Source organism: Elephas maximus, chromosome 8 (genome assembly GCF_024166365.1).
Source record: "Elephas maximus indicus isolate mEleMax1 chromosome 8, mEleMax1 primary haplotype, whole genome shotgun sequence".
Taxonomy (NCBI): Eukaryota; Metazoa; Chordata; class Mammalia; order Proboscidea; family Elephantidae; genus Elephas; species Elephas maximus.
Window position 1 is genome coordinate 25,842,179 of NC_064826.1, and position 14,492 is coordinate 25,856,670.

The window sequence follows — 14,492 nt, forward strand, 5'->3', positions numbered from 1 at the left end:
ATAGATACTACTCAGTTTCTTTTTATCTCAGGCTGCTGAGGAGAGAAAGGATTTGGTGTATGGAAGGTAAAAATGGGTGCCCTATCCCCCAGGTAGCGTGGGCGTAGTTTGAAATGGGGTGAATCTGTGGAAATGCATAGAACTGGCTAAAACTAGGTGATGGATTGGAAGTGGATGATAAAGGAGAGGGTGGGTTCACAAATAATTCCAGGGCTCTCCTTTCAATCTGGTGTCAGTGCTGTAGTGCAGAACACAGAATGGGTAGAGCTGAGGCAAGGAAGACATGGGTAAGGAGAATATGGAAAGGGCAATATTAGGTCCTTCACTGAGTGCTTCCCTTCTCCTCTTTTTACCCCATAATTTTCGATAAAATAATAAACACACAGGTTAAGAATCAAACAGTACAATAAGGTCTATAGTAAAGTGTTTAAGTTTCCCTCACCTGCCTGGTCTCCCCACCTTAGCTCCCCTTCTAGAAGCAACCACTGAAATCAGCGTCTTATGATATTCTTTCAGTATAGCGCATTGTTGTTGTTGTTAGGTCTGTGGAGTCAGTTCTGACTCAGAGAGACTGTCTTAGTTATCCAGTGCTGCTCTAACAGAAATACCACAAGTGGGTGGCTTTAACAAAGAGAAATCTATTTCTTCACAGTAAAGTAGGCTAAAAGTCCAAATTCTGAGTGTCAGCTCCAGGGAAAGGCTTTCTCTTTCTGTGGGCCTTCTTATCAATCTTCCCCCAGACTAGGAGCTTCTCTGAAAAGGAACTCTGGGTCCAAAGGACAAGCTCTGCTCCTGGCATTGCTTTCTTGGTGGTACGAGGTCTCCAACTCTCTGCTTGCTTCCCTTTCCTTTGATCTCTTGTAAGATGGAATGTGGTGCAGGCCATGCCCCAGGGAAACTCTGTTTACATTGGATCAGGGATGTGACCTTAGCAAGGGTGTTATAATCTCACCCTAACCCTCTTTAACATAAAATTACAATCACAAAATGGAGAACAACCACGCAATACTGGGAATCATGCCCCAGCCATATTGATACACACATTTTTGGGGGGACATAATTCAATCCATGACAGCGACCCTATGTACAATAGAACAAAACACTGCCGTTGAGGGTCTTCCTCTTTTTTGCTGACCCTCTGCTTTACAAAGCATGATGTCCTTCTCCAGGGACTTATCCTTCCTGATAACATGCTCAAAGTATGTGAGACAAAGTTTTGCCATCCTCGCTTCTAAGGAGCATTCTGGTTGTACTTCTTTCGAGACAGATTTCTTCATTTTTTTGGCAGTCCATGGTATATTCAATACTCTTCACTACAATTCAAAGGCGTCAGTTCTTCTTCAGTGTTCCTTATTCATTGTCCAGCTTTCGCATGTCTATGAGAAGACTGAAAACACCATGGCTCGGGTCAGGTGCACCCTAGTAGTCAAGACGACATCTTTGCTTTTTTTTAACACTTTAAAGAGGTCCTTTGCAGCAGATTTGCCCAATGTAATACTTTGTTTGATTTCTTGACTGCTGCTGCCATGGGTGTTGATTGTAGGTCCAAGTGACATGAAATCCTTGACAACATCAATCTTTTCTCAGTTTATCATGATGTTGCTCATTGGTCCAGCTGTGAGGATTTTTGTTTTCTTTTTGTTGAGGTATATTCCATACTGAAGGCTGTGGTCTTTGATCTTCATCAGTAAGTGCTTCAAGTCCTCTCCACTTTCAGGAAGCAAGGTTGTGTCATCTGCATAACCAAGTTGTCAGTGAGTCTTCCTCCAGTCCTGATGATTCATTCTTCTTCATATAGTCCAGCTTCTCATATTATTTGCTCAACATACAGATTGAATAGGTATGGTGAAAGAATACAGCCCTGACGCACACCTTTCCTAACTTTAAAGCACACAGTATCCCTTGTTTTGTTGGAATGACTGCCTCTTTGATCTATGTACAGGTTCCTCATGAGCAAAAGTAAGTGTTCTGGAATTCCGACTCTTTCCAATGTTATCCATAATTTGTTATGATCCACAGAGTCAAATGACTTTGCATAGTCGATAAAACACAGGCAAACGTACAATTTGTATTTGTTTTTAAAATACATGATATTCTACTGCACAAACTATTCTATAATTTGCTTTCTTTATTTAATAATATATCAGAAATAGTTCTTTATTAGTAAATTACTTCATACTTTTTAGTAACTGCACAGTGTTCCATTGTACAAACGTATCATCATGTATTTAACTTGTTCTTTATGAATGGACACTCAGGTTATTTCCATGTTTTTGATTGTGAAATAATTTTGTCCTGAATCTTCTTTACATATATCTTGGCATACCTATGTGTATGATACTCCTTAAACAGGAATTGCTTTGCCAAAGCATATCCATTTTAAATAGATAATGCTGGCTCTTCACAAAGGTTGTATCAGTCGACATTTCTTCCAAAGTGCTTATTTCCCCAGACCCAAGCTAACACTGTATTAGCATACCTAGTAAATCTATGCAAAATCCGAGTAATGTAAAGTTGTATCTCATTGTCATTTTAATCATTATATCCTTTATTTTGAGAAGTTGAGTCATTCATATTTTCTTTGCTGTGATTTGTCTGTTCATGTCGTTTTCCCTTGTTAGGTTTGGGCCTTTTGAAATGATTTGCTTAAGAGCTCTTTACATATTAGAGGCATTAACATTTTGGCGCAAGTTCCAATTCCGTTTTTTTAATTTGTCTTTTGACTTGTCCATGTTTGTTTCCGTGTTAAAGGTAAGCTCCTAGGTAGTTTGTCTCTAAATGCTTGGAGATTAAATGAGACTTAGGTCAGATTCTCCAGTAGCAGACACTAAGGTGAGGTTTCATGTGTGAGAGCTTTATTAAGAATGTTTCTCCTAGGAGAATGGGAGGAACAGCACAGAGAAGGGGAAGGAGCCAAGGAAGGGTGCAACCCCATGTAAAGTCCTGCAGAGGGCAGGAAGGTTTATTCTGATCATGTTGTTGTGTACCATTGAGTTGATTCCAACTCATAGTGACCCAATAGGACAGTGTAGAACCGCCCCAGAGGGTTTCCTAGGCTGTAATATTTACGGGAGCAGATCACCAGATCTTTTCTCTCATAGAGCTGCTGGTGGGTCCAAACCACCATCTTTTGGTTAGCAGCCAAGCGCTTAACTATTTCATCACCAACGCTCCTTATTCTGATCATAAAATAAGAGGATCAAATTAAGGGCTGTTGGAGGCAAAACCAGGAGCCCTGGTGGCACGGTGGTTAAGCACTCATCTGCTAAAGGAAAGGTTGGCAGTTTGAACCCACCAGCTGCTCCATGGGAGAAAGGTGTGACTGTCTGCCTCTGTAAAGATTTACAGTCTTGGAAACCCTATGGGGCTGTTCTACTCTGTCCTATAGGGTCGCTATGAGTTGTAATCTACTCGAAGGCAATGGAGAGGCAAAACCACATTCATTGGGGGGTCGGAGAGAGGGAACACTCTGAATCTAGGGAAAGTGATGCACAAAAAACAGTAAAAGTAACCTTAGGGGATCTGTACAGAGCACTGTCAAGGGTCAAAGAAAGGAAAGAATAGTGAAATTTTCAAACACAGCATATTATTTTAGTGTGGAAATTTCTTATTATTTATCTGAGGTTAATTATTAAACTAGATAACACAAGGGACCCACCCAGTCAGATAATTCAGTGTACCCTGAACTAGTCGCTGATGATTTACTCATGGATAATTTGTTTGGTCCTCTCCCTCCCCTCTTCCTGGATTCTCATAGTCAGGCCTGAAGGTGCCAAAGTTATTGGGAAATGCCATTGTTTTCAATGAGTTGAAACCCAAGTAACTGTACGTATCGATCTTTGGAGTCTATGAAAAGAGGTAATGGATTGAAAGGAGGACACTTGGTATTGGTTAAAGGACCCAGAATTTAGCCTTGAACCATGATTTGCCAGTTATGAAGGACCTCTTTAAAGTGTTTAAAAAAAAAAAAAGCCAAGGTGTCACTTTGAGGACCCAAGCCATGGTGTTTTCAATCACCTCATATGCGTGCGAAAGCTGGACAATGAATGAGGAAGACGGAAGAAGAACTGACACCTTTGAATTGTGGTGTTGGCAAAGAATATTGAATATACCATGGAATGCCAAAAGCGTGAACAAATCTGTCTTGGAAGAAGTACAGCCAGAATGCTGCTTAGAAGAGAGGTTGGTGAAACTTCGTCTCACGTACTTTGGATATGTTATCAGGAGGGATCAGTTCCTAGAGAAGGAAATCATACTTGGTAAAGTAGAGGGTCAGCAAAAAAGAGGAAGACCTTCAATGAAACAGATTGACACAGTGGCTGCAACAAAGGGTTCAAGCATAACAACGATCGTGAGGATGGAGGACAACCAGGCAGTGTTTTGTTCTGTTGTACATAGGGTTGCTATGAGCCGGAACCGACTCGCCGGCACCTAACAACAACTGTAACTAATAAAGGACATCTTTCTTATATTTCTGGAATAACTGGAAAATATTCCCTGAAACTGACTCTTGTTAACATCTTAGAGGAGCCATAGTCTCTACTATGATAAATGTCTTTGTTAATCCTCTTGTAAAATAAGATTTTATCTTGTCAGGTAAGAATCAGGCTGAGAAATCAGTTCAATACACACGTTTCCTCAAATTTGAAGAAATACTTTACACAGGCCGTGGATTTCTAGAACCTTCTATGAAGTTACATGGAATTTATCTGGCTTGGGACCAGGGCTGCTAGAACTGGTCACTGCCCATGGCAGTGCACATTTCTACCACCAGCACAAACAGTATAGGTCAGAACAGTGTCCAATGGCCGAGGTTTGTTCAGTGTGAAAGGTAGTTTATCTCCATGATGTTTTGATTGTTGCTTTTCTTAAACAAAACTTATATATGTGTGCTTCATTTTAACCCAGATTTTGTTCTCAGAATGAGGACCTTCTTGTAGAGAAGGTTTCAGAAATGCCTTGGTAAATGGCAAGGATCCTTTCTAAGTGCAGTTACATCGAAGTGCTGATTCCCTAGGTTTGAAAATGTAAGTCAACCGCAAGACATATGGTTGAACTATTTGCTCACATCACTTGGAGATTACTACCTATGTCCCCTAATATCTTCCTGTTGGACATTTTAAAAGTTCATGCCATGTCTATGCTACTTTCTGAGAAGTCACAATTTATTAAACAATAAACCCATTGCTATCGAGTCAATTCTGACTCATAGCCACTGTATAGAACAGAAGTACCCCCACAGGGTTTCCAAGGCTATAATCTTTACAAGAGTAGGCTGCCACATCTTTCTCCCTTGGAGTAGCTGGTGGGTTCAAACCGCTGACCTTTCGGTTAGCAGGTAAACACTTAACTATTGCACTACTAGGACTCCTTTATTAAACAATAAATGATTTAATGGCCTGTCATCATGTCTGGAAACCCTAGTGGAGTAGTGGTTAAGTGCTACAGCTGCTAACCAAAAGGTAGGCAGTTTGAATCTGCCAAGTGCTCCTTGGAAACTCTACGGGGTAGTTCTACTCTGTCCTATAGGGTCACTATAAGTTGGAATTGACTCGATGGCAGTGGGTTTTTTTTTTTGGGGGGGGGTCATCATGTCTTAGTTACTAGTGCTACTGTAACAGAAACACCACAAAGTGGATGGCTTTAAAGAACAGAAATTAATTTTCTTACAGTTCGAGAGGCTAAAAGTCCCAATCAGGGACTTGGCCGTGTTGATTCCTTCTGTGGGCTTCTCCCCTAATTTCTGGTAATTGCCTGCAATCTTTGGTGAGCCTTGCTTACAGATAATACTTACATGGCACCTATCTTCACCCTGTGTGTGTCTTTGTATCTATTCTGCTCTTTCTATAACACAGAAGTGATTAGGTTTAGGACCCGCTGTACTCTGGTCTGACCTCATTAACAAAAAAAAGAAAAATCATATTTCCAAACAGGATCACATCCACAGGTACAGGGACCAGGACTTCAACACATATTTTGAGGGGACACAATTTAATTCACAACACACCACACAAAGCAAGAAACACCTTGTGGTCAGTGATTTGCTGATGCTTATCACTTCATTTGAATTCAACAAATATTTAGAGAACGTTAGCTATCACCATACTAGATGGTACACAAATACAAACAATAGATTAGAACTGGACATTGCCATCAAGGACCAAGGCTGATAATAAAAAAATCAAAATATTTAGGATGAGACCTATGGGCAGACTTATGGCATAAATGATTATATAATTCTACACTAAAAAATGTGATTATACAGCATATGATTATAAAGCACAGAATTATACTTGTAGGCAGATAGATGTTCTAACATTTGAGGTGATATATATAGATATACAAAAAAGAAAAAACAAAAAACCATTGCCATTAAGTCAATTCTGACCCTAGAGGACAGGCTACGGCTGCCCCATTGGATTTCCAAGGAGTGGCTGGTGAATTTGAACTACTGACCTTTTGGTTAGCAGCCATAGCTCTTAACCACTGTGCCACCAGGGCTCTTTATATAGATATATAAATATACTGAGTATATTCTATGGCTATATATTTCTCTATGTAACTGTCATGAGCCTGTCCACTATCTCTTCTTTCAGAGGATATAGCCAAATATTGAGAATATCCAAAAGGAATGACAATATAATATGCGATGCTTTAATCATCATAACAAAAAAGACAACCATGTAACCATTTAGATACAAAGAACAGCATGAGCTGCCCTGGGTTTTCCATTTCATTTCCTATAAATCAATTCCTAAATGTGTGTGTGTGTGTTTTTCATTTAATTACTCTCCCACCTCTGCTCACATAGCATTTTGATTTACTTCTTTTACAGAACTTTCCGTAGTCTATTTTGTATTACCTCTGTGTCTTGTAATGGCAGATTCCTTCAGCGTAGAAATGAGATCACATTAAGCTTTGTAAGCGCCACCAAAAACAAACCCATTGCTATCGAGTCGATTCCAACTCATAGCAACCCCATAGGACAGGGTAGAACAGCCCCATGGAGTTTCCAAGGCTGTGAATCTTTATGGAAGCAGACTGCCACGTATTTCTCCCTCAGGGTGGCTGGTGGGTTTGAACTGCTGACGTCTGGATTAGCAGCTCAGTGCTTTAACCACTACTCCACCAGAGCTCTGTAACCTTCACAGTAATGCATATACAAAGTAGATCCTTAACAATGTGTGTTGAATTATTAAACAGATATTTATCAGAGCTTTGGTGAAGTGCAACTCTTTGGGCAGTATCTGGGGGCAAACAAGGTGAAAGAAATTCTTTCCACACTTAGAGTATTGCTGGGTTGCTAAGACACATATACAAGTAACTATGGAACAAGGTAGAATATGGTTTTCTAAGAATCTATTCTTTTAAAAAAAAGCAAACAAATTTTTAAATAAGTTCAAAGTCAGAGAGATGGCATACAAATTAAACCATTAAAAATATTTCAGGGAAAAAAAAAGAAGTTAACAATTTTTATCTCAACAGACCAAGATGGAAGCCATATGGGGGATGGTGTGGTCGGGGAAACATTTTACCAGAGTCCAGGAAAATAGTGTAGTATTGGAGTAGTGAAGGAAAGATAAGGCTGGAAACAGGCTAGAATCAAATCATGGAGGCTGTGGACAATAAGAGAAAGATTTTTTACTTTTTCTGGTATGCAAGTAGCATTATAAACAGGTGAGTGGCACTGACTGAAATTAACCTTTAGAAAAACTCATTTGATATTAGGTTCCTGGGTAGTGCAAACGGTTTGTGCTCAACTGCCGACCTAAAGGTTGGCAGTTCAAACTCGTACAGTGGCACCTTGGAAGAAAGGCCTGGTGACCCCTTCCATTGAGATTACAACCAAGAAGACTATGGAGCAGTTCTACTCTGTAACACTCGATATGAGTCGGAAATGACTTGACAACAACTGGTGGGAATTGACTCTATGGCAAAGGCTTTTGTTTTGCTTTGTTTTTCTAATTTGATAATAGCAACTATAGTGTCATTGATGCAGTCAAATGCCAGTCCTCCTCAACAGAGATTAGGGTCCTTGTCCTTCAAAAAATAAGTGGTGGCATAAACAAGAGATAGCCCAGATGCTTGGGTGGGAGCCCATTCTTGTTGTCTATAAAGAGAGACTTTCCTGTATTGACTGAAATAGGGACAGTTTTACACTATAAAAACGAAATACTGATAAAGACGGTGACAAAGAATTGAAAGCAGGAAAGGAAAGAATGGGCTGTGAGCAGGAACAAGGAAAAAAAAAAAAAAACCTGCTTCATATTTTAATAAAAGGAGTCACATTGTACTTCCCAGAAGGTAGATTCTGTTTTTATGAAGAAGAAGCCAATGACAAGAAAACAAATGATCCTAATTTATTAAAATAAGAGTTATGGGATCCACACAGACTCACCTAAACAATGAAATAAAATTACAAAACAATGAAAGTTGTAGTTCATGCTGACTCCAAGAAGCTGTGAAAGCCTAATGGTTTTTTGTTTTGTTTTGTTTTGTTTGGCGGGGTGGGGGGGAAGTATCAAAAAACGTTTAGTTTAATTTTTATACAAAGTACATTTTTCATGGAACCCTGGTGGTGTAGTGGTTAAACACTCGGCTGCTAACCAAAAGGTCCGTGGTTCAAACCCACCAGTCTCTCCGTGGGAGAAAAACGTGGCAGTCTGCTTCCATAAAGATTTACAGCATTTTTCATATTACATTATTTGTAACGTGGTTATTTATGGGTGATATCACTCACAGCTATAAACAGGCTCCAAGGTAATTAGTCAACTCAAAAATTCAAACTTCAAATTGGGGCTTATCGTGATGTTGGTCTGAATCAGTGAAGGCGATGTGGATAAATTGGGCTCTTTACCCAGTCACTCGTTCAAATTGGCCCCGCACCCCCGCAAAAAAAAAAAAAAAAAAGGGCTTGTTTAGTCTGGTATGACATCTCCAACTGCATGGGCTGCAGGGAGTCCATGATTTTCTTAAATTATACACAAAGATGTGCATTTTTCTTTTTTAAAAAAGTGCCATAAAAACAAACCAAGCCAAACCCGTTGCGGTGGAGTCCATTCTGACTCACAGCGACCCTATAGGACAGAGTAGAACTGCCCCCCCACAGGACAGAGTAGAACTGCCCCCATAGAGTTTCCAAGGAGCGCCCGGTGGATTCAAACTGCCTATCTTTTGGTTAGCAGCTCTAGCTCTTAGCCACTATGCCACCAGGGTTTTTACCATATTCTAGGGGTGTCAGTAAGGAGTCCCCTGGATGGCACAAACTAAGTGCTCAACTACTTTTCAGAAGGTTGGCAGTTGGGAACCAACCCCCGCCCTGAGGTGCCATGGAAGAAGGTCTTGGTGATCTGCTTCCAAAAGTTCACAGCCTCGAAAACCCTACTCTGCGCACGTGGGGTCACCATGAGTCGGAATTGATTCAACAGCAACTGTTTTTAGTTTAGTTTACAGGTGTCTGTGGCAGAAAAAAGGCACTCTGGTGGTGCAGTGCTTAAGAGCTTGACTAGTAACCAGAGAGTCAGCAGTTTAAATCCACCATCGGCTCCTTGGAAACCCTATGGGGCAGTTCTACTCTGTCCTATAGGGTAGCTATGAGCTGGAATCGACTCAACAACAGAGGGTTTTGGTGGCAGAAAAATGGTTAAGAATCTTTGATGTAGAATTGAGCAGGGAGAGAGATCTCACAAATGGTTCCAGGGTGAGGTGACTTTAGGAAAGGTGGTTTCTCTTGACTTCTGAAATTGTACCTGAACTTCATTCAGAATAGGACTTACTTTTTCAAGAATAGAGAACACAGCTGACCTAGGAGTGAAGCTGGACAGAGTTCCAGAGAAAGAGGATGCATGTGTTAAGTTGACAGAAATTGCCTAAATGTACTATGAACCTGGGATAGTCTTCACTGAAAACTCCTTCTGTGGCCATCTGGACACTCCCCTCTCAATGATAAATTTAAGAGCAATGTGGGCATCAAGACAACAGTCCCAAAGTTGAGGTCAAAGGAAACAAGCATACCCTTTATGGTGACAGTGACAAGTATGGAGCTCTCAGTTCACCTGTTGGCAATGGTAGAATCTTGTGGGCAGTTCTGAGGTCCTGTTGCACGCAGCACTCCAGTTTGGGAAGGAATGATTGTTCTGTTTGCTGGAGGATCCTCTAGGCCAGAGCTTTTCAAACTTTAAAGTGCTGACAAATCATTGCAGATTCTGATTCAGGGAGGTCTGGAGCAGACCCGAGAGTCTGCATTTCTAACAAGCTTCCTGATGATGTCGGTGCTGGTGTCTAAGGAACACACTCTGAGGATCAAGCAAGGCTCCAGGCGAGAGTAAACTTTAAGGGTGCATCAACCACTTCGGGAAGCATATGGTTTGCTATTTTTCTGCCCCTTTCCTGTTTCCTGATAATGGCCTATTTAAAGCTATATGACTCATGATGTAATGTAGCCAGTAAGTTAGATTACCCAGCAAAGTGAAATTGTAGAGCAGTATTTCTTAACCCTAGAATTCATGGGGGAACTTTAAACAAACAAAAAATCGAAAACATGTCAAGGAACTGAAACCACTCCTGGAGATCACCTTTCAGTTAAATAACAGATTGGCTCATAAAATAAACAGTATCACCAGTGAGTACGGAACTCCTTTCATGAGACCAAACGGTCAACATTTACCCTAAAGCAAAGATGAGAAGAAGGTAAGGGGTGGTGGCAGCAAAGCCAGATTAACTAAAACAGAACAACCACAATGAAAATAATGAGAATGCTGACACATTGTGAAAAATGTAACCAGTGTCTCTGAACAATATGTAACCTAATTAGCTGTGTAATCTTTCACCAAAAATGCAATAAAATATTAAAAAAACAACAACACACATACCAATTCCCTTGCCCCACTCCAGATCTATTAAATCAGAAATTCCAGAGGTGAAGCTTAGGTATTGGTTTCTTTCTTTTTCTTTTTTAACAGCTTTATTGAGATACAATTTACGTACCATAAAATTCATCCATTCAAAGTGTAAAATTTAATGATTTTTAAGCATATTCACAGATATGTGCAACTATCACCATAGCCAATTTTAGAACATTTTCATCACCATAAAAAGGGACCCTGAACTCTAGCTATCTGTCCCCTCTTTATGCCCACATCCCACCAAGCCCTCAGCAACCACTAATCCACTCTCTGTCTCTATGGATTGCCTATTCTGGGCATTTCATATAAATGGAATCATACAGTATGTGATTTTTTTGCAACTGGCTTCTTTGACTTAGCGTAATGTTTTCAAGGTTCATCCACATTCATATATGCTGTGACTACTATTCCTCCGTGTGGGTATACCACATTTTGTTTATCCGTTCATTGCTTGGTGGACACCTGGGTTGCTTCCACCTTTTGTTGACTGTGAATAATGCTGCTTTTGTATAAACACGTATTTCCATTTTTCTTGTGTGTATACTTAGGAGTGGAGTTGCTGAGACATACGGTAACTCTTTAACTGTGTGAGAAACTACTAGACTGTTTCCCAAGTGCCTGCACCATTTTATATTCCTATTTTCAGTGTAGAGGGTCCTGATTTCTCATCAATGCTTGTCATTAGCTCACTTATCTCAAAGTATTTTCTATTTCTTGTTTGATTTCTTTTTGACCCATTGGTTATTTAAGAGTGTTTTCAGCATGGAGCCTTGGTGGCGCACTGATTAACTGCTTGGCTGCTAACCAAAAGGTTGGCAGTTCAAATCCACCAGCTACTCTTTGGAGACTCTATGGGCAATTCTGCTCCGTCCTATGAGGTTGCTATGAGTCACCATCAACAACAATGGGTTTGTTTTTTGTTTTAATTTCAACGTTTTTTACTTTTCCAAATTTCTTCCTGTTACCAATTTATAATTTCATTTGATTGTATCAGATACTATACTTTTATATTATTTCTATCATTTTAAATTTATTCAAGTTTGTTTTATAGTCTAGCGTATGGTCTCTCCTGGGTAATGTTTCTTGTGCACTTGAGAAGAATGTATATTCTACTTTCATTAGGTGGAGTGTTCTAGTTGCCAGGTCTAGTTGGTTTATAAAAAAAAAACAAACCTGTTGCCATCAAGTCATTTCCAACTCATAGTGAACCTATAGGACGGGGTAGAACTGTCCCATAGGGTTTCCAAGGAGTGGCTGGTGAAGTTGAACACTGATTTTTTTATTAGCAGTTGTAGTGCTCAACCAGTGTGACACCAGGGCTGTTGTTCAAATCTTGTTTCTTTGTTGAGCTTCTGCCTAGTTGTTCCACCCATTTTTGAGTGTGGGATACTGAAGTCTCCAACTATTATTGTTGAGTTCAGTTTCTCCATATTTGTCTGTTTTGCTTCGCGTACTTTAGTGCACTGTTGGTGTGTATATGTTTATAATTATTATATTTTCATGATATATCCTTTGACACTGACACTTATCATTACAAATGTCTCCCTTTATCTCTAGTAACATTTTTTGTTTTAAAGCCTATTTTCTCTCAATATTATGTTAATATAGCCACTCCAGCTTTGTCGTGGCTGCTGCTGCATGATAGCAACAGAGTCCTTTTACTTGGAGCCCTGGTGGTGCAGTGGTTAAAGAGCTTGACTGTTAACCAAAAAGGTCAACAGTTCAAATCCACCAGCTGCTCCTTGGAAACCCTCTGGGGCAGTTCTACTCTGTTCTATAGGGTCACTATGAGTCGGAATTGATTTGACGGCAAGGGGTTTATCCTTTTACTTACAATCTATTTGTATTTTTTAATCAAAAATCCCTCTTGCAAACCATATGGACCTTGTTTTTTCTTTTTCTTTTTTTTTATCCAGTCTGATGACATCTGCCTTTTGACCGAATTTTTTAATCTAGTCACATTTAATGTTATTATTGATATAGTTGGATTTATGTCTGCCATTTTCCTTTTGGTTTTATGTCTAATGTCTTTTTGTTCTTGTCTTTCTACTTTATTATTTTCTTTCACATTAAGCAAATATCCTCTGATGTAGCTTTTTTTTTTTTTTTTCTTATTTAATTCCTCAGAAGCAGTACAAACCTACTCTTAAGCATGTAACATAAAATGCATGGTCTACCAGGATGAGTTAGTAAGTCACACTCCTGTACCAAACATAGCAGAAGGGTTTTTTGACTTATATTCTGCAGCAGTTGTAGGACAGATTCCCTTCAGAACCAGCAACCAGCTATGGCTCTGCCACCCCGTTTTTGTTTGCACAAATGAAACCTCCTTTGGAACTAAAAGCATTATGGGAAATGAACATTTTAACTCCTCAGAGTAAACCCACAAATAAACTAACACTTTGATCTTAAATATGGAAAGCACTGAAACCAGTTCATTTGGTCCACTTATTGCAATCTTTTTAATAATAAATGAGACAAATTTTCTGTAGTGGATTAGGGATATATTAATATCTTATTGGCTGGAAGAATCAACTCAAAGTGCTGGTGAATAACATCCATGACTTTATTTAGGAAAAAATAGAAGCAGAAAGCCTCTGCTGATGTGATGCCATTAGGTAAGAATTTCTACTTTGAGAAAATAACACATCATGTTGACCGGAACGGTCTGTTACGTAAGGGGACAAAAGTAGATGCTTGATATATCACCCAAGTCAATTATCCAGTTTTTCCAACCCCTACACACATTTTAATAATGAAGGTCACACTTATAAATCATTTTAGAAAATACACATTCTGAGTCATGAGAAGTTCTATCTCCCTATTCAAAGTTACTTGAAATAAAATCAGAGAATTGATGATGTGTTCAGTGGTATAAAGGTTAAATCAGACTTTCAAGAAAAAGGATAAAAAAACACATTTGAAAGGATCTTATGACTCTTTCAATGACAAATAGTTCTCCAGCTCAGAATTTAAAAAACAACAACAACAAAAAAGGCAAAACAAAAAAAAATCAAACCAACCAGTTGCTATAGAGTAATTTCAACCTCATGGAGACCCCGTGCGCGTCAGAACAGAACTGTGCTCCACAGTGTTTTCAGTAGCTGATTTTTCAGAAGTAGATGGCCAGGCCTTTCTTCTGAGGCACCCTGGGTAGATTCAAACTGCCAGCCTTTTGGTTAGCAGGTGAATGCTTCACTGCACCACCCAGGGCGCTTTCCAGCACAGAACATTTCTCAATTTAGGGCTGCCCTGTCCCCTGTTCATTCCCAGGCATGCACATACACAAAAAATAACACTCATATAACCTAGATATAGAAATTAATTATTTCTGTAAGTCTGTTAAATTTGGAACAACATCAAGACTTGAAAATAAGAGTGGATCCTAAACAGGCCTATACTAAAGAGGCCTATCGCATAAACGATTGATATGGACTATGTCTCTGCTCTTTTCATATGCAGAGGAAGAAAAATAATTGTAGATCAACCAGAAGAATACTGATCTCCTTTTACAATACTCATTCATAGTATTATAAAATATTTCATTTTCATTTTGGTTTTTACATTTAGAAAGTAGACATTAACAAT